At 44.0% G+C, this 25,194-nt stretch overlaps 1 long non-coding RNA gene across 1 annotated transcript in view; it reads right to left on the reverse strand.

The window, feature by feature from the left end:
• Window positions 1-3,260, reverse strand: part of LOC130267307 (uncharacterized) — a 68,619-nt gene extending 65,359 nt beyond the window's left edge. Inside the window, exon 1 of the long non-coding RNA XR_008843141.1 lies at window positions 3,127-3,260. This is a non-coding gene — a long non-coding RNA (uncharacterized LOC130267307). The remainder of the gene's footprint in view (window positions 1-3,126) is intronic.
• Between the last annotated feature and the right edge of the window lie 21,934 nt (window positions 3,261-25,194).

Genomic DNA, 25,194 nt, shown 5'->3' on the forward strand with positions numbered 1-25,194 from the left:
ACAGGGGTCTGTGAAAATGAAAAATAATATTTTTAATTTGTACAGCCCACTGTTCCAAAGATCCGTCAAATGCCAGTGGGGTGTAAATTCTCCCTGCACCCCTTATTACCTTCCGTGAGGGGTGTAGTTTTAAAAATGGGGTCACATGTGGGGGGGTCCACTGTTCTGGCACCACGGGGGGGGGGGCTTTGGAAATGCACATGGCCAAATTCTCTCTCCAAAAGCTCAATGATGCTCCTTCTCTTCTGAGCATTGTAGTTCGCCCCCAGTGCACTTCACGTCCACTTATTGGGTATTTCCATACTCAGAAGAGATGGGGTTACAAATTTTGGGGGGTATTTTCTGCTATTATCCCTTGTAAAAATGTCAAATTTGGGGGAAAACAAGCATTTTAGTGTAAAAAAAATATATATTTTTTTACATATGCAAAAGTCGTGAAACACCTGTGGGGTATTAAGGTTCACTTTACCCCTTGTTACGTTCCCCAAGGGGTCTAGTTTCCAAAATGGTATGCCATGTGTTTTTTTTTTCTGTCCTGGCACCATAGGTGCTTCCTAAATGCGGCATGCCCCCAGAGCAAAATTTGCTTCCAAAAAGCCAAATGGGACTCCTTCTCTTCTGAGACCTGTAGTGCGCCAGCAGAGCACTTTTCATCCCCATATTGGGTGTCTTCTGAATCGGGAGAAATTGGGCTTCAAATGTTGGGGGGTATTTTCTGCTATTACCTTTTTTAAAAATGTAAAATTTTTGCTAAACCAAGCATTTTTGGTAAAAAAAAATTTTTTTTTTACATATGCAAAAGTCGTGAAACACCTATGGGGTATTAAGGTTCACTTTATCCCTTGTTACGTTCCTCAAGGAGTCTAGTTTCCAAAATTGTATGCCATGTCATTTTTTTTTGCTGTCCTGGCACCATAGGGGCTTCCTAAATGCAACATGCCCCCCGAGCAAAATTTGCTCTCAAAAAGCCAAATATGACTCCTTCTCTTCTGAGCATTGTAGTTCTCCCGTAATGCACTTCAGGTCAACTTATGGGGTACCTCCATACTAAGAAGAGATGGGGTTACAAATTTTGGGGGGTATTTTCTGCTATTAACCCTTGCAAAAATGTGAAATTTGGGGGGAAACACACATTTTAGTGACATTTTTTTTTTTTTTTTTTTACATATGCAAAAGTCATGAAACACCTGTGGGGTATTAAGGCTCACTTAATTCCTTGTTACGTTCCTCAAGGGGTTTCCAAAATGGTATGCCATGTTTTTTTTATTTGCTGTTTTGGCACCATAGGGGCTTCCTAAATGCAACATGCCCCCAAATAACCATTTCAGAAAAACGTACTCTCCAAAATCCCCTTGTCGCTCCTTCGCTTCTGAGCCCTCTACTGCGCCCGCTGAACAATTTACATAGACATATGAGGTATGTGCTTACTCGAGAGAAATTGGGATACAAATTCAAGTATAAATTTTATCCTTTTACCCCTTGTAAAAATTCAAAAATTGGGTCTACAAGAACATGCAAGTGTAAAAAATGAAGATTTTGAATTTTCTCCTTCACTTTGCTGCTTTTCCTGTGAAACACCTAAAGGGTTAAAACACTTACTGAATGTCATTTTGAATACTTTGGGGGGTGCAGTTTTTGTAATGGGGTCATTTATGGGGTATTTCTAATATGAAGACCCTTCAAATCCACTTCAAACCTGAACTGGTCCATGAAAAATAGCGAGTTTGAAAATTTTGTGAAAAATTGTAAAATTGCTGCTGAACTTTGAAGCCCTCTGGTGTCTTCCAAAAGTAAACACTTGTCAATTTTATGATGAAAATATAAAGTAGACATATTTTATATGTGAATCCCAAAAAAATAATATTTGGAATATCCATTTTCCTTACAAACAGAGAGCTTCAAAGTTAGAAAAATGCAACATTTTCAATTTTTTCATCAAATTTTGGGATTTTTCACCAAGAAAGGATGCAAGTTACCACAAAAATTTACCACTATGTTAAAGTAGAATATGTCACGAAAAAACAATCTCGGAATCAGATTGATAAGTAAAAGCATTCCAGAGTTATTAATGTTTAAAGTGACAGTGGTCAGATGTGCAAAAAAGGGCTGCGTCCTAGAGGTGAAAATGGGCTGTGTCCTTAAGGGGTTAAACTACATTTAGTGCGGTCCAGGCTCCGGGGCATCTAAGATGGCGGCTTCACATGTCAGGACATGGGGCAAGGAACTCTGGGAAGGCGGAAAGATGGGTAGGCGGGATTACACTGAATCAAATGCAGCATGCAGCCTATCAGCAGCCAGCCACCCCTGTGATGCATCCCCTGGCGCTGCAGATGCTTGTCCCAAGAATTCAATGGAGACAGGAGTATACAAACATAGATCCCTCACCGGGTACCACTTTATTGGAAAAAATAATAAAATTGCGAGGTACAGATTACATGTTTTGAGGGAAACTCCCTCTTCATCAGATCCATCCAGCAGAGGTAAAGTGCAGTTTAAATAAAGAGAAATAGGTGCCAAATGCTTAAAGTCGGCAGAGCCAAAGATGCAGAAACTGTAAACAGGAAGTACAGCCAAACAGAAAAAACTTTCATAACAGGTATTGCAGAAAATCATTATAAAATAACACACATTAATTAAAGGGGTATTCCAGGAAAAAAAACTTTTTTTTTTTTTTTTTTAGATCAACTGGATCCAGAAAGTTAAACAGATTTGTAAATCACTCCTATTAAAAAATCTTAATCCTTCCATTAATTATCAGCTGCTGAAGTTGAGTTGTTCTTTTCTGTCTAAGTGCTCTCTGATGACACGTGTCTCGGGAGCTGTCCAGCGTAGAAGCAAATTCCCATAGCAAACCTATTCTGCTCTGTGCAGTTCCTATGGGAATATGCTTCTACTCTGGACAGCTCCCGAGACACGTGTCATCAGAGACAGAAAGGAACAATTCAACTTCAGCAGCTCATGAGTACTGAAAGGATTAAGATTTTTTGATGGAAATAATTTACAACCTTTCTGGAGCCAGTTGATATATATAAAAAAAAAAGTTTTTTCCTGGATAACCCCTTTAAGTAATGCATAAAAAGAAGTATGGATACACCAAAATATAGAAATTAATAAGCAGTGACAAACTGTAATGTCTGAGGTCCTGGTTTCGGCAGCGCTGCATGTACAGGAGTGCTTCCCGTGGTTAGGAGCGCATCAGGAGGGGGTCAGGATGTGACTAGGGGGACCAATCACAGCCTTCTGAGCTCGGGGTCACTGACAGAAGCCAGGAAGCTGAGTTGACTAATGTAAACAAGCAGGGAACGTGGTGGGGACGTGTTCCCTAGGAAACAGGTCACGTGACCAGACCTGGGACCAATCGCAAGACTAGATGTGCGATCGCCTTCTCAGTGTAAGTATTGACAGCTGAGGTGGCTGTGAGGATGTAGTGAGGTGGTGGTATTCACATAATCGCTGTAGTAAAGGTAGGTATATGCCTATACCTGGCTAATAAAAAGCAGGTGTATATGAAGCATAAAAGTCTCTAAGGCAGGTGTATGCAAATACTATGAATCATGATAAATAATGGGGATATGAATCTGGTTATAAGTGGCCAGAATAGTATATAGAAATTGCATATTTGCCAGGGATAAATACAGAAAGAAGGAGAAGGTATATTAATAATACTGACATTTAATGTGAGGATGGTGAAAGGGCTTAAATTATATATATATATATTTTTTTTTTTGACCAATGTGTGCTGCTGCAATCCTCTTTTTTTGTATACTCTGTATCTGCCATGGCAGTGTGCACCCGTGTATTAGGCTGTTGTGCCGGCTATCTTTCTTTTTTCTTGTGTGTACAATTCAGGGGGAAATGGCACCCTGTTTAGCTGTGCACCCCTCCCCCTTTCTCACAGGTGGAGTTTTAAATGGATCCAGCATGTCACCCAGTCAGAGGCTATATGCCCAGCAGAGGTGAGTGGATAGTTGAGTGTTAGGCTCAGAATTTGTGCTAGGTTCCCATCCTAAATAAGGCCACCTCCCCGTGGTGGATGGGGGACACGTTTTGATCAAAAAGTGCGCTAAGAGCCTCAATTTTTTTGACCAATGTGTGCTGCTGCAATCCTCTTTTTTTGTATGTATGTATATATATATATATATATATATATATATATATATATATATATACCGTATTTATCGGCGTATAACACGCACTTTTTAGGCTAAAATTTTTTGCCTAAAGTCTGTGTGCGTGTTATACGCCGATACCCCCCCAGGAAAGGCAGGGGGAGAGAGGCTGTCGCTGCCCGCTTCTCTCCCCCTGCCTTTCCTGGGGTCTAGAGCGCTGCTGTCGGCCCTTTTCACCCCCTGGTTATCGGCGCCGCTGCCCGTTCTGTCCCCCTGACTATCGGTGCCGGCGCCGATAGCCAGGGGGAGAGAAGGGGCAGCGGCACCCATTGCCGGCGCCGCTGCCCCGTTGCCTCCCCCCATCCCCGGTGGCATAATTACCTGAGTCCGGTCCGCGCTGCTCCAGGCCTCCGTCGTGCGTCCCCTGCGTCATTGCTATGCGCTGAACGGCGCGGCGCATGACGTCAGAGCGCCGCGCCGTGCATAGCAACGACGCTGGGGACGCACGACGGAGGCCTGGAGCAGCGCGGACCGGACTCAGGTAATTATGCCACCGGGGATGGGGGGAGGCAACGGGGCAGCGGCGCCGGCAATGGGTGCCGCTGTCCCTTCTCTCCCCCTGGCTGTCGGCGCCGCTTCTCTCCCCCTGGCTATCGGCGCCGGCACCGATAGTCAGGGGGACAGAACGGGCAGCGGCGCCGATAACCAGGGGGTGAAAAGGGCCGACAGCAGCGCTCTAGACCCCAGGAAAGGCAGGGGGAGAGAAGCGGGCAGCGACGGCCTCTCTCCCCCTGCCTTTCCTGGGGGTGTATCGGGGTATACACGCGCACACACGCGCCCTCATTTTATCATGGATATTTGGGTAAAAAACTTTTTTTACCCAAATATCCTTGGTAAAATGAGGGTGCGTGTTATAGGCCGGTGCGTGGTATACCCCGATAAATACGGTATATATATATTACAATATGCCAATAATGTACATATGAGCATAATGGAATAAAATACAGATTATATATATATATATATATATATATATATATATATATATATATATACATATATATGTGTGTGTAAAACAATTAATGTAACGTAAAATTACCATGAGCGCAAATTATGGGGTAATATCATAAAAAACACTATAGGACCCCTGGGAGATGTAATAAAAACACTGGAGGGCAAGGTATATGGAAAAAAACACATAATCATGTATAAATGTATTTGGAATACTAAGAAATCATCGGATAATAAGATACATATAGAAACAGTAAAAAACGTATAAAATCTATATAAATACAACACATAGAAGGTACCCTCGTGGTAGGCATAAAAGCAGCAGACGGTTAAAATACTCAGCTAAAAACAGGATAAAAGCCTTAAACCATTTACAAGGAGCATTCGATAAGTTCGTTCAGACCAGCCGGTATCAGTGTGCGTAGTTTGTATATCCAATCATTTTCACATTTCCTGAGAGTGTTAAACCTTTGGGGGTCATTTTTGGGTACACTTTGAATGGGTGTGATGGTAACACTACTGAAGTTCTGATTGTGACTTTCAGTAAGGTGAATTTCTATATTTTGGTGTATTCACACTTATATTTAATTATTTACTTAATGAATGTGTGTTATTTCATAATGATTTTCTACAATACCTGTTATGTTTTTTTTTCTGTTTGGCTGTACTTCCTGTTTACAATTTCTGCATATTTGGCTCCGCCCACCTTAAGCATTTGGCACCAATTTCTCTTTATTTAAACTGCACTTTACCTCTGCTGGATAGATCTGATGAAGAGGGTGTTTCCCTCAAAACGCGTAATCTGTACCTCATAATTTTATTATTTTTTCCAATAAGGTGGGGGATCTATGTTTGTATACTCCTGTCTCCATTGAATTCTTGGGACAAGCATCCGCAGTGCCAGGGAGATAGGTCTTCTTCCTCCTGTTCTCTCCGGCTTCCTGTGACCTCCCGTCTTCAGCAGCGGATCTCATCTTATGATACCCTATACTATAGGGTGACAGGCGCATTTATTCATCTCTTGAGGTGAGCAGTCATCTCTAAAGGTGTCGGCAACCCCAACATCTAGTTTTTACATTCTCTTGCTGGGGGGTAAGCGCCATCCGTGCGGTCTCTCTTTTTTCTTCACTCCATTACCCCTGTGATGTCACAGCTCTATATAACTGGAAGCCATCTTTTCACATCAGGGTTCTATTACAGAGAAAGAGGGACAGAGAGCAGTGTGTGTTGCACAGAAAAGGAATTTTACAGCAGCGATTCACATCAAGCCCAAATCTAGTCTAGAAGCACTGATAGGGAAAGGAGTTGTATTGAGTGAGAAAGTGCAACCCCATACATACATCTAAGTTGTGTAAGATTTTGTTCCTGTTAGCGTCTTAAGGGGCTAGATACTGTGAAAGGCCAGCCAAAAGTACATGCCTGCTGGTGTTGTAGACAAATACTGTTGTAAGTGTATTGGAGTGCATTGTCCACTTCTCATAAGTGCATACTACATACAAACCTCTAAGTGGTGTACCATTTTGTTCCTGTTAAAGTCTTAAGGGCCTAGGAACTGTGAAAGGCCAGCCAAAAGTACACACCTGCTGATATTGTAGACAAATACTGTTTTAAACATAGTGAAGAGTATTATACTCCCCTCATATATGCACTAAGTATGTCAGGCAGAGAAGTGCCAGGACGTGCACAGAGGAGTGGCAAATGCCTAAATTCATCAGGCAGAGGTCGCAGCAGACTAGGGGCGAGTGGCAGCAGGAGTCACAGCGAGAGGCCTGAGCTCCCAGTATCAGCTAACGGTCGTGTCTCGACCAACAACTCATCTGCCATCATCGATTGGTTAACATGGTCATCCACTTGTTCACAAGTGCCATCTGACGCCCCCAGTCAACAGTCAGTGGGTTAATTAGACACAACTCACAGTTGGAATGGCCAGGGAGCAGTCCCTGTCCTCCCATTACCTCTGCATATGCTGTTCCCTTCCCCACAGAAGTATCTTTTGCTGTGGGTTCCGCTCCACTATTTAGTGAGGACGATATACTAGAGGACAGTCAGCAGCTACTGCCCAGTCAAGAAGTGGAGGGGACATCCTCTGCTTTCTTCGCTAGACAGGCAAGTAGTGATGAGGAGAGTGGCGTGAGAGGTGGTGTTGCGAGCGTTCAGGCTCCTGAAGCAGACACTGGTGAGGAACCTGAGGAGGACATCAGTGACGTGCAAATACAACTCGATGATGATGAAGCTGATCGCACTTTGGAGCCGGGTGCAAAAGGGCCTTCATCAGGAGTAGAGGGTTGCAGGTTGCCCGTGAGGCAGCAGCTGAGCCAGCAAGGTGGTAGCATGGTTGGCAGTCAGCATGGTGGCAGAAGTGGAAAGTCTGGAGCCAAACGTGCCCGCTATAGACCACCTGCTTCGCGGCAGCCTACCTTCTCGGGAGGTAGTGGAACTGGGGTTCCTGGAGTAAGCGGCAGTAGCAGTCAATCAGTGTGGACTGTTGGTGGGAAAATCAGCTACTCGGCAGTGTGGCAGTATTGGAGGATGTTAACCTGGCCACATGCAAGATGTGTTGGCAGAAGGTGAAGCGTGGCCAGGGTACCAATGTTGGCACCACGGCCCTGCTTCAACATATGCAGCGTCATCATAAAGCGGCCTGGGAGAACCATGTCTCCGATGTGGTGGTCCGTACTGCTGCATCACCCAGTGGCAAGCTGGCCCTGTTTCAGCCAGCCAAGGCTCCACCACCTCAACCGAAGAGAGCTGTGTATCATACCCATCTTCTGTCGCTCCAGATGTTCCTGCTCTTCTTACTTCGAGTGAGTCATTCTGCCAGCAATCCATCGGCAAAGACCTGTCCAAGAGTCGTCAGTATGCACCCACTCATCCAACAACGCAGAAGATGAATGTGCTCCTGTCCAAGTTGCGGGTGCTGCAGTCCCTCCCTTTTCAAGTGGTAGACTCTGCGCCTTTTAGAGAACTGATGGCTTGTACCGAGCCGAGGTGGAGAGTGCCAAGCCATCATTTCTTTGCGAAGAAGGCAGTACCAGCCCTGCACAATTTTGTGGAAGTGAAGGTGGGTCAGTCCTTGAGCCTGTCAGTGTGTACCAAAGTGCACGGCAGCGCCAAAGTGTGGAGCTGTAACTATGGCCAGGGACAATACATGCCCTTTACGTCCCACTGGGTAAATGTGGTTTCTGAACAGCCACAACAGCAACTTGGACAGGCCCCACTGCTTCCAGCTCCACACTCTCAGGCCGTTGGTCCTGTGACAGTGTGCGACTCCTCCTCCTCCTCCACTGTGTTCTTAGCCTCCACTGTACGGACAAGTCTTAGTACCCCTCATGCATACCATGTGTGCAGGGCACTGTGGTTTTACACTCTTCTCACATGGTTTGCCTTAGCGAACAAAGTTACACAGGGGAGGAACTGCTAAAAGTCATTCATCAAGAAATTGAATCATGGCTTACTCCACGAAAACTGGAAATGAGAACCATGGTGATCGGCAACAGGAAGAACACCTTGTCTAGAGATGGGTGAACTTTTTGATTTTATTTGCGGTGAATCTATATTAAAAACAGCTCTTTCTTGCCTACAGAGAGCCTCAATTGGGATGTAGAATAGTTTGCTTTGTTCTAACATGCATAGGGAGTATGCTTTGTTAGTGAAATAATACTGTTATTCAGTATGACATGCAGATTACAGGCATCACTATTAGTATCAGTGGCGTAGAGCGTCTGAATGAGGCAGGAGGGGAACCATACGGCGTCAAAATTGAAGAGTAAATAGATTTTTTAATGTAATTTTTATTTAATTTAATTTGAATTTATTTACATTTTTTGAGTACCCATTCTGGTGAGCATTAAGTTGGTGGTTTTCCGTGAGGCGAGCTACCACCTGTTCCAGCCCGTAACCTGCCCCCCCTCCCACTGTTTTACTCTTTTGTCAAACTGCTCTCTCAGCAGTAGCATGAGTACCTTTCTTCACCCGCAGAGTGAAGCAACTCATCAGCAGCAGGTAGTCCTGGAGAAGGACCTGAACCAGCAGGTGGTGGCATACCTTGACATGACCATGCCAACACACTTTTAAGATCCGCTGGACTTCTGACCAGCCAAACTTGATTTTTGTCTGCAACTAGCAAAGTTTGCCCTGGAAAAACTTCCCGGCCAGTAGTGTGCCATAGAGAGTGGGTATTTAGTGCAACGGGGGCCATAGTAACCCAAAGGAGAACTCGTCTGTCCACGAAATATGTGGAGAGAGACTGACCTTTGTGAAGATGAATCTAGCATTTATCAGCCAGGATTTACACCCACCAATGCCTGATGCATCAGAATAGATTGACCATGGTGCCATGGTGCCACACCAACCAAATACAGACATTCCTCGGCATCAGACCTCAAGTAAGTATTGAGGATATTCATTAGCAAAAACGTAACTTTTCTAAGGATAAAGTACTGTACTGTACTGTGACAGTGTGGCAAGGATATGGTGTATATCCCTAGCTAACCCTGGAGAAAAATCCACCTGTGGCCTAATTAATGAGGTAGCAGAAAGGAGAAGTGTGTTTAAAAGGAAGTTAGACAGAACAGTTGGGGCTTACCCCAAAAGACAGCAAGGTGGCTGTAGGGGGGAGGCAGGGGTCCTGGTGAGGAACACACAGCCCGAGCTGTGAGTGGCCCCAACAGTGAAGTGTGGACGGGACACACAGCAAGCAAGCGGTTGCAAACGCTGTGTGTGAATAGTGAGTAGAAGGTTGCAGATGGCATGAGTTTAACTGGCAAGGAAAAGCCCATCAGTTGGTAGTTAGGGCATGCTGGATTGTTTAGTTATTGACTAGATGGTCTAGGATTTTGTTTGTTCCTGTCTTATGTTTTTAGTTATCCTGCAACCTGTTTAATAAAGCTGGCGAGGGGCTGGACTTGCATAAAGTACTGTTGTTTGCCTGCTGATTGAAGTGGAAACGTGTCTGTGGCGGTGTCAAGGACGATCCCAGAGCTATCCCCAGGGAGAAATCCTTACAGTACCCAAAATGTTTTTGAAATCGAACAAAAGGATTGGTGTGCAAAAAACACCAAGTGCCACCTACACCACCAAGTATTGATGTGATACAAAGACCTCTAAAAGGTGGAAGGGAACACAGTATGGTCCATTGCAACTGGTGGGGGTAAAAACTTCCCCTGTAAGGCCCAACTTTCGCATTATTAATTCCCTTCTTGGCAAGTGTTACTCGCCCTAAAAAGGCAGCCCCACACAGGAACCTCTCCCTATTTCCACCTACAAACACTGCCATTTCACAAGGTTTTTATGTAGAAAAAGGGAGAGTTTTCTGTGTGGGTCCGCCATTTTTAGGGCGAGGAAAATTTGCCAAGAAGGGAATTAATAGGGTGAGAGTAGGGCCTTACAGGGGAGTTTTTTACCCCCACCTGCTACACTGGACAATACGTTGTTCCCTTCCACTTTTTCGAGGAAAGTGTAACTCGTCTTAAAAAGGGCGGCCATACACAGAAACCTCTTCCTATTTCCACCTAAAAACCCTGGGAAATGGCAGTGTTTGCAGGTGGAAATAGGGAGAGGTTCCTGTGCAGAGTTCATCCATCTCCGTATTATTTTTGACAATTTTAATTAAAGAATCACACACAACAAGCGTTCAATGGTGTAATGGTTATTATTCTTGAAAATTCAGGTTTATTACTGAGAAAATTATCATAAAATTTGAAAAAATAAATGTACCCAAGACGGTTTAATAACCCCATACATTGCACCATAAATGTTGAAATTTTAATTAACCCCTTAAGGAACGGGGTTTTTTCCATTTTAGCATTTTCGTTTTTTGCTCCTTGTCTTTAAAAAATCATAACTCTTTCAATTTTGCACCTAAAAATCCATATGATTGCTTATTTTTTGCGCCACCAATTCTACTTTGTAATGACATCAGTCATTTTGCCCAAAAATTGACAGTGAAACAGAAAAAAAATCATTGTGCGACAAAATTGAAAAAAAAACGCAGTTTTGTAACTTTTGGGGGCTCCCGTTTCTACGTAGTACATTTTTCGGTAAAAATGACACCTTATCTTTATTCTGTAGGTCCATACGATTAAAATGATACCCTACTTATATAGGTTTGATTTTGTCGTACTTCTGAAAAAAATCATAACTACATGCAGGAAAATTAATACGTTTAAAATTGTCATCTTCTGACCCCTATAACTTTTTTATTTTTCCGTGTATGGGGCGGTATGAGGGCTCATTTTTTGCGCCATGATCTGAAGTTTTTAACGGTACCATTTTTTTAAAATTATATAAAAAGTGACCAAAAATGCACTATTTTGGACTTTGGAATTTTTTTGCGCGCACGCCATTGACCGAGCGGTTTAATTAATGATATATTTTTATAATTCGGACATTTCCGCACGCGGTGATACCATATAGGTTTATTTTTATTTACACTGTGTTTTTTTTTTAATGGGGGAAAAAGGGGGTGATTCAAACTTTTAATAGGGGAGGGGTTAAATGATATTCATTCACTTTTTTTTTTCACTTTTTTTTTTGCAGTGTTATAGCTCCCATAGGGACCTATAACACTGCACACACTGATCTTTATTATTGATCACTGGTTTCTCATAGGAAACCAGTGATCGATGATTCTGCCGCATGACTGCTCATGCCTGGAACTCAGGCACTGAGCAGTCATTCGGCGATCGGACAGCGAGGAGGCAGGTAGGGGCCCTCCCGCTGTCCTCTAAGCTGTTCGGGATGCCGCGATTTTGCCACAGCTATGCCGAACAGCCCACTGAGTTAACCGGCATGGTTTCACTTTCGCTTTTAGCCGCGCGGCTCAGCTCTGAGCGCGCGGCTAAAGGGTTAATAGCGTGCGGCGCCGCGATCGGTGCGGCGCCGCGATCGGTGCTGCGCGCTATTAGCGGCGGGTCCCAGCTTCACTATGACGCCGGGCCCGCCGTGATATGATGCGGGGTTACCGTGTAACCCCGCGTTATATCACGGGAGCAGGACCAAGGATGTACCGGTACGTCCTTGGTCCTTAAGGGGTTAAGCATGTATGTATCTATTTCACCAATCGTAAAATTAAAGGCCCAAGCCCAGAATCATCATGAAGGCAAGTAGTTCCTGAAAGACACAGGAGCAGTCAGGAGTAGGCATCAGCAGTACCCAAGAGGCTTTCATAACCCCTTACATTGCGCGATCAATCGCGAGATCGAGCAATAACAGGTGTGTGATGCCCTCAGATGTCCGGGGCTGCACGCGCGCTACACTGAACGGACCAGCGTGTGTCTATCCTTCACCGACAAGTGCGGGTAACCCGCTCAACCCCGTTCTTGATGTGGTTCGGGGATTGCAATTATTTGCCATGAAAGAAGAATTCCAACTAAGTGCGGGTCATAAGCTTGGGTTCATTAAGTCCCTGGCCTTTGTACACACTGCCTGTCTCTACTACCGATTGGATGGTTTAGTGAGGGGCTCGGATCGGCCCCGGCGGGGTAGGCGACGGCCCTGGCAGAGCGCCGAGAATTTAAAGATCAATGTTGAAATTAGCATTAAGCATGTATTAGCTGTTACGCCAAGCGCTCCTGGTCCCTGCTCCTCCCCGGAGCGCTCGCGGCGTTCATCTTCTGTTAGCAGCGCCCCGGTCAGACTCGCTGACCGGGAGCGCTGCTCTGAGTCCCCCGGCGGGGATGCGATCCACGCGGCAGGACGTGCCTGCCCGCGGGTCGCATCCCGTTCTGCTCACCTGCCCTGTCCTCCTTCCGTCCCATCCCGGCGCGCGCGGCCCCGCTCTCTAGTGCGCACGCGCCGACTCTCTGAAATTTAAAGGGCCAGTGCACCACTAATTGGTGCCTGGCCCAATCAAGTGCAATCACCTCCATTTCCTATATAAACCCACTTCCCCTTCCTGTCCTCGCCGGATCTTGTTGCCCTAGTGCCCTGAGAAAGTGTTTTGTGTATCCCAAGCCTGTGTATCCAGACCCTTGCCGTTGCCCCTTACTACGAACCATTGCTGCCTGCCCTGACCTTCTGCTTCGTCCGACCTTGCTCTTGCTTTGTCCCTGTGTACCGCGCCTGTCTCAGCTGTCAGTGGGGTTGAGTCGCTATCGGGTGGAACGACCTGGGGGTTACCTGCCGCTGCAAGTCCATCCCACTTTGCAGCGGGCTCTGGTGAAAACCAGTAACCCCTTAGATTCCGTTCCCCTGGTACGGCCCACACCATCACCTCACTGACACAGAGGATCCACCTCCAGTGTCCTCTCTGCATACCAGTCCGGATCCTGACATTAGCTACTGCTAAACTTCCAAAAATTAAAGGCTCAAGGCCAGAAGCATCAGAGAGGCAAGTACTTCCTGAAAGACACAGGATAAGCCAGGAGCAGGCATTCGCAGTACCAAAGAGGGTTTCATAACCCTAATTGGGAAGTGTTGGTGTAGCAGCATGGTCAATCTACTCTGAGGCATCTGCCATTGGTGGCTGGAAATCCTGGCTGATCCATCCCTGATTCATCTTGACAAACGTCAGTCTCTCCACATTTTTAGTGGACACCAAGTTCTCCTTGGGGTGACTTTGGCCCCGGCCGCACTAAACACCCGCTTTGATGCCACACTACTGGCAGGACAGCTTTTCCAGGGCATACTTTGCTAGTTGCGGCCATAAATCAAGTTTGGCTGCCCAGAAGTCCAGCGTATCTTCTATGGTTGTTGGCATGGCCATGTCAAGGTATGCCACCACCTGCTAGTTCAGGTCCTGCTCCATGTCTACCTGCTGCTGATGAGTTGCTTCACTATGCAGGTGAAGAAAGCTACTCATCAGCGACTGTAGAGTCAAGCTGATTGAGCTGGTACTGCTCCTGCCACCCCTCCCCTCCCCAGGAGTAATGGCAGTGGAAGGTGAGCCAGAGGGCCATCCAAGTAAGATCTGCGAGTGGATGGACCATGTGGCCGATCCACTAAAGGCTGGCGCGATGACGTCACATCATCGCGCCGGCGCCTGGAGGACCCGTCCCCACGGCCTGCATACTGTAAGTAAGGGTATGCTCAGGGCCCAGGGGATTAGGGAAACAGGATATGCGCCACTGTTAGGAGGAGGGGGGTCAGAGAAAAGGGAATATTTAATGAGGGTCTGCAGGGCAAAGCATAGGGGGCATTATATGTGAAGAGCACATGACAGGGGGGCCCCCTGTCCTGTGCCCTTTACATATAATGTCCCCTGTGCTGTGCCCCTCACATAATGCCCCCTGTGCTGTGCCACACATATAAATTATATGTGTGGGGCACACAGCACAGGGGGCATTATATGTGTGGGGCAAAGCACAGGGGGCATTATATGTGTGGGGCACAGCACAGGGGGGCATTATATGATATAATGCCCCCCTGTGCTGTGCCCCTCACATATAATGCCCCCTGTACTGTGCCCCTCACACATAATGCCCCCTGTGCTGTGCCCCTCACATATATTGCCCCCTGTGCTCTTCCCCTCACATATATTGCCCCCTGTGCTGTTCCCCTCACATATATTGCCCCCTGTGCTGTGTCCCACACATATAATGCCCCCTGTGCTGTGCCCCTCACATATAATTCCCCATCATGCGCCCCTCATATATAATGCCCCCATCATGCGCCCCTCACATATAATGCCCTCTGTGCAGTGCCCCTCACATATAATGCTCCTGTCATGTGCCCCTCACATATAATGCCCCCATTCTTTGCCACTCACGTATAATGCCCCCATAATGCGCCCCTCATATATAATGCCCCCTGTGCTGTGCCCTTCACATATAATGCCCCCGTCATGCACCCCTGACATATAATGCCCCCTGTGCTGTGCCCCTCACATATAATGCCCCCATCATGCACCCCTCACATATAATGCCCCCTGTGCTGTGCCCCTCACATATAATGTTCCTTTCATGTGCTCCAAACATATAATGTCCCCTGTGCTGTGCCCCTCACATATAATGCCCCCTGAGGGGACAGGACATGGGGCTTTATATGTGAAGGGCACAGCACAGGGGGCATTATATGTGAGGGGCGCATGATGGGGGCATTATATGTGAGGGGCACAGCACAGGGGGCATTACATGTGCGGGACGCATGATGGGGGCATTATATGTGCGGGACGCATGATAGGGGCTTTATATATGAGGGGCGCATAATGGAGGCATTATATGTGAGGGGCAAAGAATGGGGGAATTTTATGTGAAGGGCACAGCACAGGGGGCATTAAATGTGTGGGGCACATGACAGGAGCATTATATGTGAGGGGCACAGCACAGAGGGCATTATTATGTGGGGGGAACAGGACGGGTCATAATTATTATATGTAGAGGCACAAGATGGGGCATTATTACTATATGTGAAGGCACAGAGTGTTTTGCCTTTCAGAAGTATAGTGTATATTATGAGGAATTTCTGGGGTGGTACGTTTTTTTAGGGGCCACAATACATTACGGTATTTTACTCAGAGGGTGCACTGCACAGCAAGTTATATTCAGAGAATGCACTGTGTGGTAGTATTAGATTTAGAGGGCACAGTGTGTGTTAGTATTATATTCAGTGGGTACAGTGTGTGATAGTATTATATTTAGAGGGTGCAGTGTGTGATAGTATTATATTTAGAGGATGCAGTGTTTGGTAGTATTCAATTTAGAGGGCACAGTGTGTGATAGTATTATATTCAGAGGGTGCAGTGTGTGTTAGTATTATATTTAGAGGGCACAGTGTGTGATAGTATTATATTCAGAGGGTGCAGTGTGTGATAGTATTATATTCAGAGGGTACAGTGTATGGCGGTATTATATTCAGAGGGTACAGTGAGTTGTATATTCAGGGGGTACAGTGTGTCAGAATTATATTCAGAGGGTGTGTGCCAGTATTATATTCAAAGAATACAGTGTTTGTCAGTATTATAATAATTATTGTTTTCATATAGAGGATCAGAATGCGCTGACATAGTGAGGAGACGTCTGGGCATCAAGTTCTGCAGAGAGAAGATTTAGCTGGAACAAATCCTGGTGGTATGTACCAGCTGAATTAGATAAGGAAAGACTATAGAGAAGACGTCACCTGTAATCACTGATATCATTGTGTGTTCTCCTCACTATAGAGAAGACGTCACCTGTAGTCACTGATATCATTGTGTATTCTCCTCACTATAGAGAAGACGTCACCTGTAATCACTGATATCATTGTGTATTCTCCTCACTATAGAGAAGACGTTACCCATAGTCACTGATATCATTGTGTATTCTCCTCACTATAGAGAAGACGTCACCTGTAATCACTGATCTCTATAGTGAAAAGAATACACAATGATATCAGTGATTACAGGTGACGTCTTCTCTATAGTGAGGAGAATACACAATGATATCAGTGACTTGATGGACATATGTCTTTTTTCGACCGTACTAACTATGTAACTATGTAACTATATGTAACTATGTGACTACAGGTGACGTCTTCTCTATAGTGAGGGTAATACACAATGATATCAGTGATTACAAGTGACGTCTTCTCTATAGTGAGGAGAATACACAATGATAAGACGTCACCTGTAGTCACTGATATCACTGTGTATTCTCCTCACTATAGAGGAGACGTCACCTGTAATCACTGATATCATTGTGTATTCTCCTCACTATAGAGAAGATGTCACCTGTAATCACTGATCTCTATAGTGAGGAGAATACACAATGATATCAGTGACTACAGGTGACGTTTTCTCTATAGTGAGGAGAATACACAATGATATCAGTGATTACAGGTGACGTCTTCTCTATAGTGATAATAAACAATGATATCAGTGATTACAGGTGACGTCTTCTCTATAGTGAGGAGAATACACAATGATAAGACGTCACCTGTAGTCACTGATATCACTGTGTATTCTCCTCACTATAGAGGAGACGTCACCTGTAATCACTGATATCATTGTGTATTCTCCTCACTATAGAGAAGACGTCACCTGTAATCACTGATATCATTGTGTATTCTCCTCACTATAGAGAAGACGTCACCCATAGTCACTGATATCATTGTGTATTCTCCTCACTATAGAGAAGACGTCACCTGTAAACACTGATCTCTATAGTGAGGAGAATACACAATGATATCAGTGATTACAGGTGACGTCTTCTCTATAGTGAGGAGAATACACAATGATATCAGTGACTACAGGTGACGTCTTCTCTGTAGTGAGGGTAATACACAATGATATCAGTGATTTACAGGTGACGTCTTCTCTATAGTGAGGAGAATACACAATGATAAGACGTCACCTGTAGTCACTGATATCACTGTGTATTCTCCTCACTATAGAGGAGACGTCACCTGTAATCACTGATATCATTGTGTATTCTCCTCACTATAGAGAAGATGTCACCTGTAATCACTGATCTCTATAGTGAGGAGAATACACAATGATATCAGTGATTACAGGTGACGTCTTCTCTATAGTGAGGAGAATACACAATGATATCAGTGATTACAGGTGACGTCTTCTCTATAGTGAGAATACACAATATCAGTGATTACAGGTGACGTCTTCTCTATAGTGAGGAGAATACACAATGATAAGACGTCACCTGTAGTCACTGATATCACTGTGTATTCTCCTCACTATAGAGGAGACGTCACCTGTTATCACTGATATCATTGTGTATTCTCCTCACTATAGAGAAGAGGTCATCTGTAATCACTGATATCATTGTGTATTCTCCTCACTATGTCTCATCAGAGCTGGAGTTACTTGTAAGTTCTGCAGTTATGATGGGTGAAACAACAACTCCCAGCATACCCTTACCACTGCTTAGGTCATACTGGGAGCTGTAGTTTTAAATGGTAAAAATTTCATTAGCACTTTCCCATTCTGTGGCAATTGGTATATTTGATTATTATATGAGCACGGCCTAAGAGTCTTAAACAAGGTTAGGACTGTATGATAATTTTAATAATATTGTAAGTTCCGTAATCTTATTTTCTGTCCGCCAACACAAAATACTCTAATAGTGCCTTTCCCGAGACTCGACTCTGGATCCGCCCCTGCTCTGGACAAGAGTGTGTGAACTCACAGACTCGTGTAAAGTACATATCTCTGATGAAAAATTTTACAGTCCATATTGAAGGGATATCTATTCACTTACCTCTCTTCTGAGAAATAATTAGTCTCAAATCAGAGAGGAGAAGCTGCACCAGAGCCTCTTTACCCTCCTGGCACCTTGTAAAGATTTCTGGACAGGATCTGCGAATTCTACCACAGTAAATAACTCTTCATTTGTTATGTTACAACTTGTGTCTGACTAAATTATTGTTTAAAGAATGGAAGTACTGACATTTTTTTGGGGGCTGAAGATCAAACAAAGAACACGGCATAATTTTTTTTTTTAACTAGTTATCGACTAACACTTAGAGGAAAGAGAGTGGACAGATTACAACTGACTTTATAACAGTAGTGTGAGCAGTGACTTTCTTTCTTTGCAATATCAATTTAATGGTGGTTAAAATTATGGTCATAAAATAATGGTCGTAAGATAAATGTGTACGTACATATTATTTTACTATTGAGTTTAATAGAATTTAAAAGTAAAAAAAAAAAAAAAAGACACTGCCTGTTTTTTTTGTTTTGTTTTGTTTTTGGCTATTAAAATGGCAATTTTTAAGGTATTAAAGGGGTATTCCAGAAAATTAAACAGATTTGTAAATTACTTCAGTAAAAAAATATTAATCCTTCCAGTACTTACCAGCTGTTGAAATTGAGTTGTTCTTTTCTGTCTGACAACAGTTCTCTCTGCTGACGCCTCTGTCCATGTCAGGAACTGTCCAGAGTAGGAGCAAATCCCCATAGCAAACTTCTCCTGCTCTGGACAGTTCCTGAGACAGAGAGAGGTGTCAGCAGAGAAATCTGTGGTCAGACAGAAAAGAACAACTCAACTTCAGCAGCTGATAAGTACTGGAATGATTACGATTTTTTTAATAGAAGTAATGTACAAATCTGTTTACTTTCTGGAGCCAGTAGATATGAAAAAAATAGTTTTTAACTGGAATACCCCTTTAAACTGCTAAAAAAAAAAAACTGTGTGTATACATAGTGTTCACATATAGTATTTTGGTCAATATTTCAGGCCAAAATCCGGAGTAGAACTGACACATAGAAAAACTATAAATGATTTTCATTTATTTTTGTGTGTGTTTTGGAGCAAGTCCTGGTTTTATCTCAAAACACTGATCAAATGACTATGTGTGAACCCTGCCTGAGAAGTTCTCTAATCAACATCTATTAACAAAATCCATATCCTTAAATGCTGGAGGGATCCGAGTAATGAAGGAGAAGCTTCTATGAATGGAGAATGGAGCCTTTAGCACATTTCCTCCTTCCATTCTAAGAATTACAGATGATGTTTACAGCGCCTGCCGTCTGCACACAACAGCGGGAGAACAGCTGCGGAGATCTGGATTCCCAGTGGTTGCTCATCTTTGTTACCATAACTGTTCCTTCTAGCGAAGAGAAATGCTAAGATTATAGAAAATATAGGACATTATCCACAATGAATTATGTATGGTATCTATCTATCATTCAATAACTATAGTCAGCTTGTGTAGGGAAAAGTAGTTGTAACAGATCCAAGGTCCCACATGTGAACTCATCCTGGGACACTATCAGGACTATTTTACCTCTGGTAAGGATTAATAAGATGATTTAGTTAGTTTACATTATCCATGTTGTACAATATTCAATGTACTGCAGGTTGGGTTCATAGCTTTAGTGTTTGCAGAAGTAATTGGCACCCCAGGCCCTGGTATCTGAGGGGGTCCAATGATAAGATAATAATCTTGTATTTTAACAACACATAACAATAGCAATCTACATGCAAATCTCATCTACATGCTGTAAACCTTTTTTTTATGAAAATAAGACAATACTACTGATGGGAAAAGCCGCAGCATGGCATGGATTTTTGCCGCAGACCTCACCAGTTTCAATAGGGCAAGGGTGACATCCATCTGAAATCCTAAACAAAAATCTGCCTGTAACACAGGTGGATTTTTCTGTAGATTTGCCAAATATTTCTAAAATAAAACTCTTTCGCGTAGCTGAAATAGAAGGCAGAGAGAAGGAACTTCAATTGGTTTGGAGGACTCAACATGTCCATGTATTATATTGCCAGCTTATTGGTTTAAAGGGATTGTCTAGGAATAGAAAAAACTTAGCTAATTTCTTTTAAAAACAGCTCCATGTCTGTCCCCTGGTTGTGTGTGGTATTAAAACTTGGCTCCATTCACTTCAAAGGAACTGAGCTGCAGAAACTCACCCAAACTGGAGACGGGGAGCAGTTTTTGAAAGAAATTACTTCTGTTTTTATATTCCTGGAAAAACCCTTTAAATGTACAGCATGTAATACTTTGTTTTCACTTTGGTGGCGCTGCAGTGGAACTAAATGATTAGGTGAGATTCACACTATGGAATCTCGTAGGTTCTGGTAGAGATACCAAGGAGGGCCAGAGCCAATTGAATTAATCAGGGCTGGGCCCGCACAGATAGCAATATATTCTGCACAGTATTTCGCTAAAACAATGAACAAGATCATTCTTTAAGTGGAGGAATTTCAGTGACAGAAAGCTCCACTCACCTTCCTCACAGCTTCAGCTGATCCCTGAAGGATAAAGGGGGACATGTATCATTATTTGTGTATGGTAGAAGCATTTTACCCCTTTTCCCGAATTCTAAATTATGTGTAGATGCGCTAAATTTATCAATCTAGCGCAATGAGCTTCATAAATTTGGGGTAAATATAGTAATCTCCTCAATCCACTCTTTGGAAAATAGAATCGATGATTTAGAGCATCTTGCTACGTTAAGTCCAAAATGGCTTATATTTGCGCAAAAAAACTGCTCTTGCGGCAAAATTTTTGGTGTAAAGGAAAAGTACGCAGTTAATAAATCCATGTGTACTATAGATGTCACTCCAAGGTACCCCGATTCAGCCACATCTGGAGGACATGCTCTACCAAAACGTGCGCAAAAAAATGCGCAAAAAAAGGGCTTGCGCAAAATTTTGCGCAAAAAAAAATACACACAAAACAGGGGTAAAATCTTTGATACATGTCCCCCAAAGAGTTTATATTGGGTATAGATCTTCTACCAAATAGGGATATTAACCCCTTCATGACCCAGCAATTTTTTTCTTTGGTCTCATGTTTTTTTCCCTCCTCACACTCTCCATATTTTTTTTTTTTCCACTAACAAAATTGTATTAGGGCTAATCTTTTTGTGGGACAAATTGTACTTTTCCTTGTCACACTTTATTTTATCATATACCGTATTACAGAGCCAGAATAACATTTTTGTGGGGCAATAATTTTTTCAGAGTTCCTAATACGGTAAATCGTAACAGGCTAACTTTATTCTATGGGTCAGTATAATTCCATCAGTAGGATGAGTAGGATGTATAGGATCAGGAATGTCATAATTTAAAAGTTCAGACAATTACGCATGCGGCAACACCATATATGTTTATTATTGTTTTACAGCATTTATTTTTTTAATGGCACTTCAGAGTATATATTTTCCATTTATCGACAAAATATTTTCACAGACTTATTAACATATATAACTTTTATTACAAGCCCATAAAACAAGGGGTACCACAAATCAATATACAAATTAAAAAAATATATCAGGGTGGATGAACACCTCGATGGTTCTTCTGATACGTCTGATAAAGCACATAACACAGTCCACAGCAGTCCACCCCATAAACAAAAGATGAATATAGATTATACCACAAGATAATGATCAAATTTACAAGATGAGTGTAGGTATAGTATACACAAAGATGTATCTATCATACCCTAACCCCAGATGACTCAGAATACGGAGAGGGACAACTGGGAGGCCAGGGCTAGGAGCCTTTCACTCTCTACACTTATTCCTGTTCTAGGCCCTATTCCTGGGCAGAATTGTCGTCCTAATAAGGACGATCCTGCACCGGAACCTAGCTACCACTCACTGTCCTTACCCTACGGTACGCTGACTTACTTACTAAGATGTATGCTAACTAACTAGCCGAGCCAATCCCTACGGCTACGTGTCAACAGTTAGTACAAGATATTCTAGTCCAGTGTACCACAGGTCTATATTAAATCGTGAGAGGTATACAAAGGGTTAAAGGGGTATTCCAGGCAAAAACATTTTATCCCCTATCCAAAGGATAGGAGATAAGATGTCTGATCGTGGGGGGGGGGGGCCCGCTGCTGAGACCCCTCGCGATCTCCCTGCAGCACCAGCATTCTATGCGGGTGCTGAATCTCCAGTTTCGGAAACCTCTGGGTTTCCGGGACTGTGGAAGTGACGTCACGCCCCCTCCATTCATGTCTCAGCACCAGGCCCCCCGCGATCAAACATCTTATCCCCTATCCTTTGGATAGGGGAAAACATTTTTTTGCCCGGAATACCCCTTTAATGCTGTCAAATAAATCACATGGTTATAGGCAATGCCCCTATATTAGATAATATAGTGTCTAAGATGAAATTGACACTGGGGGGGATTCATCATTATGGGGGAGATTTATCAAAACCTGTGCAGAGGAAAAGTTGCTGAGTTGCCCCTAGCAACCAATCAGATTGCTTCTTTCATTTTTAACAAGGCCTCTGCAAAATGACAGAAGCAATCTGATTGGTTACTATGGGCAACTGGGCAACTTTTCCTTTGCACAGGTTTTGATAAATCTCCCCCTATGTGTCTATTCTAGACACAGTTCTATCCATTTACACTTCTTGTCTTTGGTACACTCTTGCTCAGAATTTACTAAGGCTGTTGCACTCCTTTGATAAATCTTGTGCAAATATAGAAACGCCCCCCCTCGCTCTACGGTACACTCCTTCTCTACCTCACAGGAAAAGTGGACGTAGGGATTTTGTTCTATTGCTTTGAGGTCGGATTCCATTGAGGTTTTTTATGCATCATAAAAAACGCCAGAAAAACTGTCCCAGCTTTTTCCTGCGCTTTGTCAGTTTTTCTTGTGTTTTTTTATTGCATTTTTGCTGGTGTGTGGAAACAAAAGAATCTATAATTTAAAAAAAATAATAATTTAAATTTAGATACGTGAATGCGGAGGACTATGTCAGATTTGGAGGATTGCGATGATGAACAGCGTTTTTTTTTTTTAAATGTCAATAAAAGGGTTAACGAGGGCTGTGGGGAGTGTTTTTTTAAATACATTTTTTTTTCCATTGTGTTGTGTTTTTTATAATTGAATTTTCAGGCTTAGTAGTGGAAGCCATCTTGTAGACAGAATCAATTACTAAGATGGGGCTTAGCGTTAGCCCCCAAAACAGCTAATGCTAACCTCCAATTATTACACCGGTACCCACCACCACAGGGTTTCTAGGAAGAGCCGCTATTAACAGGCCTGGAGCGTCAAAAATGGCGCTCCTAGGCCTAGGTGGTAACAGGCTGGCGTTATTTAGGCTGGGGAAGGCCAGTAACAATGGTCCCTGCCCACCCTGGTAAAGTCAGGCTGTTGCTGCTTGGTTGGTATCTGGCTGATACTGAAAAAATTAGCATAGGGTTCCCTCTATTTTGCGTATCAGCCAGATACCAACCAAGCAGCAACAGCCTGACGTTACCAGGGTGGGCGAGGGCCATTGTTACTGGCCCTCCCCAGCCTAAATAATGCCAGCCTGTTTTGACGCTCCGAGCCTGTTGGTACCGGCTCTTCCCAGCACCCCTGTGGCAGTGGGTACCGGGGTAATAATTGGGGGTTAGCGTTAGCTGTTTTGGGGGCTAACGCTAAGCCCTGGCTTAGTAATGGATTCTGTCTAAAAGACAGCTGTTACGCCGAGCCCTCCGGGTCCCTGCTCCTCCCCGGAGTGCTCGCGGCGTTCTTCAGCATGCAGTGCCCCGGTCAGTGCGTGCGTGCCTGCTCTCTGAAATGTAAATGGCCAGTGCACCATTAATTGGTGCCTGGCCCATTCAGTACCAATCACTTCCCACATTATAAAAACCCACTTCCCCTTCCTGTCCTTGCCGGATCTTGTTGCCCTAGTGCCCTGAGAGAGAGTTCTGTGTGTTCCCAAGCCTGTATATCCAGACTCTTGCTGTTGCCCCTGACTACGAACCTTTGCCGCCTGCCTTGACCTCTTGCTACGTCCAACCTTGCCTTCGCCTTGTCCTTGTGTACTATGCCTATCTCAGCTGTTAGTGAGGTTGAGTCGCTATCGGGGGATACGACCTGGGAGTTACCGCCGCAGCAAGTCCATCCCGCCTTGTGGATGGCTCTGGTGAAAACCAGTAACTTCTTAGAACCGGTCCCCTGGTACAGCCCACGTCATCGCCTCACTAACACAGAGGATCCACTACCCGCTTCTAGTCCGGTTCCTGACAACAGCTTCCACCACTAACCCTGAAAATTCAATTATAAAAAACACGGACACATTGAAAAACAATTTTATTAAAAAAAAAACACTCCCCCACAGCCCTCTTTAACCATTTTATTGAAATAGAAAAAAAAAAAAAAACGCTGTCCATCGTCACCGTCCACCGAATCCGACGTAGTCCTCCGCATTCACGTATCTGAAATGAGAAGAAAAGAAAAACAAGAAATATGGGTTGGTACATTTTTTGTGCTCTCCCCTGGGAAGAGCGCACATAATGCAGCTGTTCCTAAACAGGGAGCCTCCAATTGTTGCTAAACTACAACTCCCATCATAGGGGGCTGTAGTTAAGCAACAGCTGGAGGCACACTGGTTGCAAAACACTGAGAGTTTGTTACTTAACTCAGTGTTTCCCAACCCGTGCGCCTCCAGCTGTTGCCAAACTACAACTCCCAGCATGTACGGTTTGTCAGTGCATGCTGGGAGTTATAGTTTTGCAACAGCGCGAGGCGCACGGGTTGGGAAACACTGAGTTAGGAAACAGACAATGTTTCCCAACCAGTGTTCCTCCAGTTGTTGCAAAACTACAACTCCCGGCATGCCCAGGCAGTCCAGACATGCTGGGAGTTGTAGTTTTGTAACATCTGGCCCTTCAGATGTTGCCTAACTACAACTCCCAGCATGCCTGGGCAGTCTGGGCATGCTTGGAGTTGA

Source organism: Hyla sarda, chromosome 4 (genome assembly GCF_029499605.1).
Source record: "Hyla sarda isolate aHylSar1 chromosome 4, aHylSar1.hap1, whole genome shotgun sequence".
Lineage (NCBI taxonomy): Eukaryota > Metazoa > Chordata > Amphibia > Anura > Hylidae > Hyla > Hyla sarda.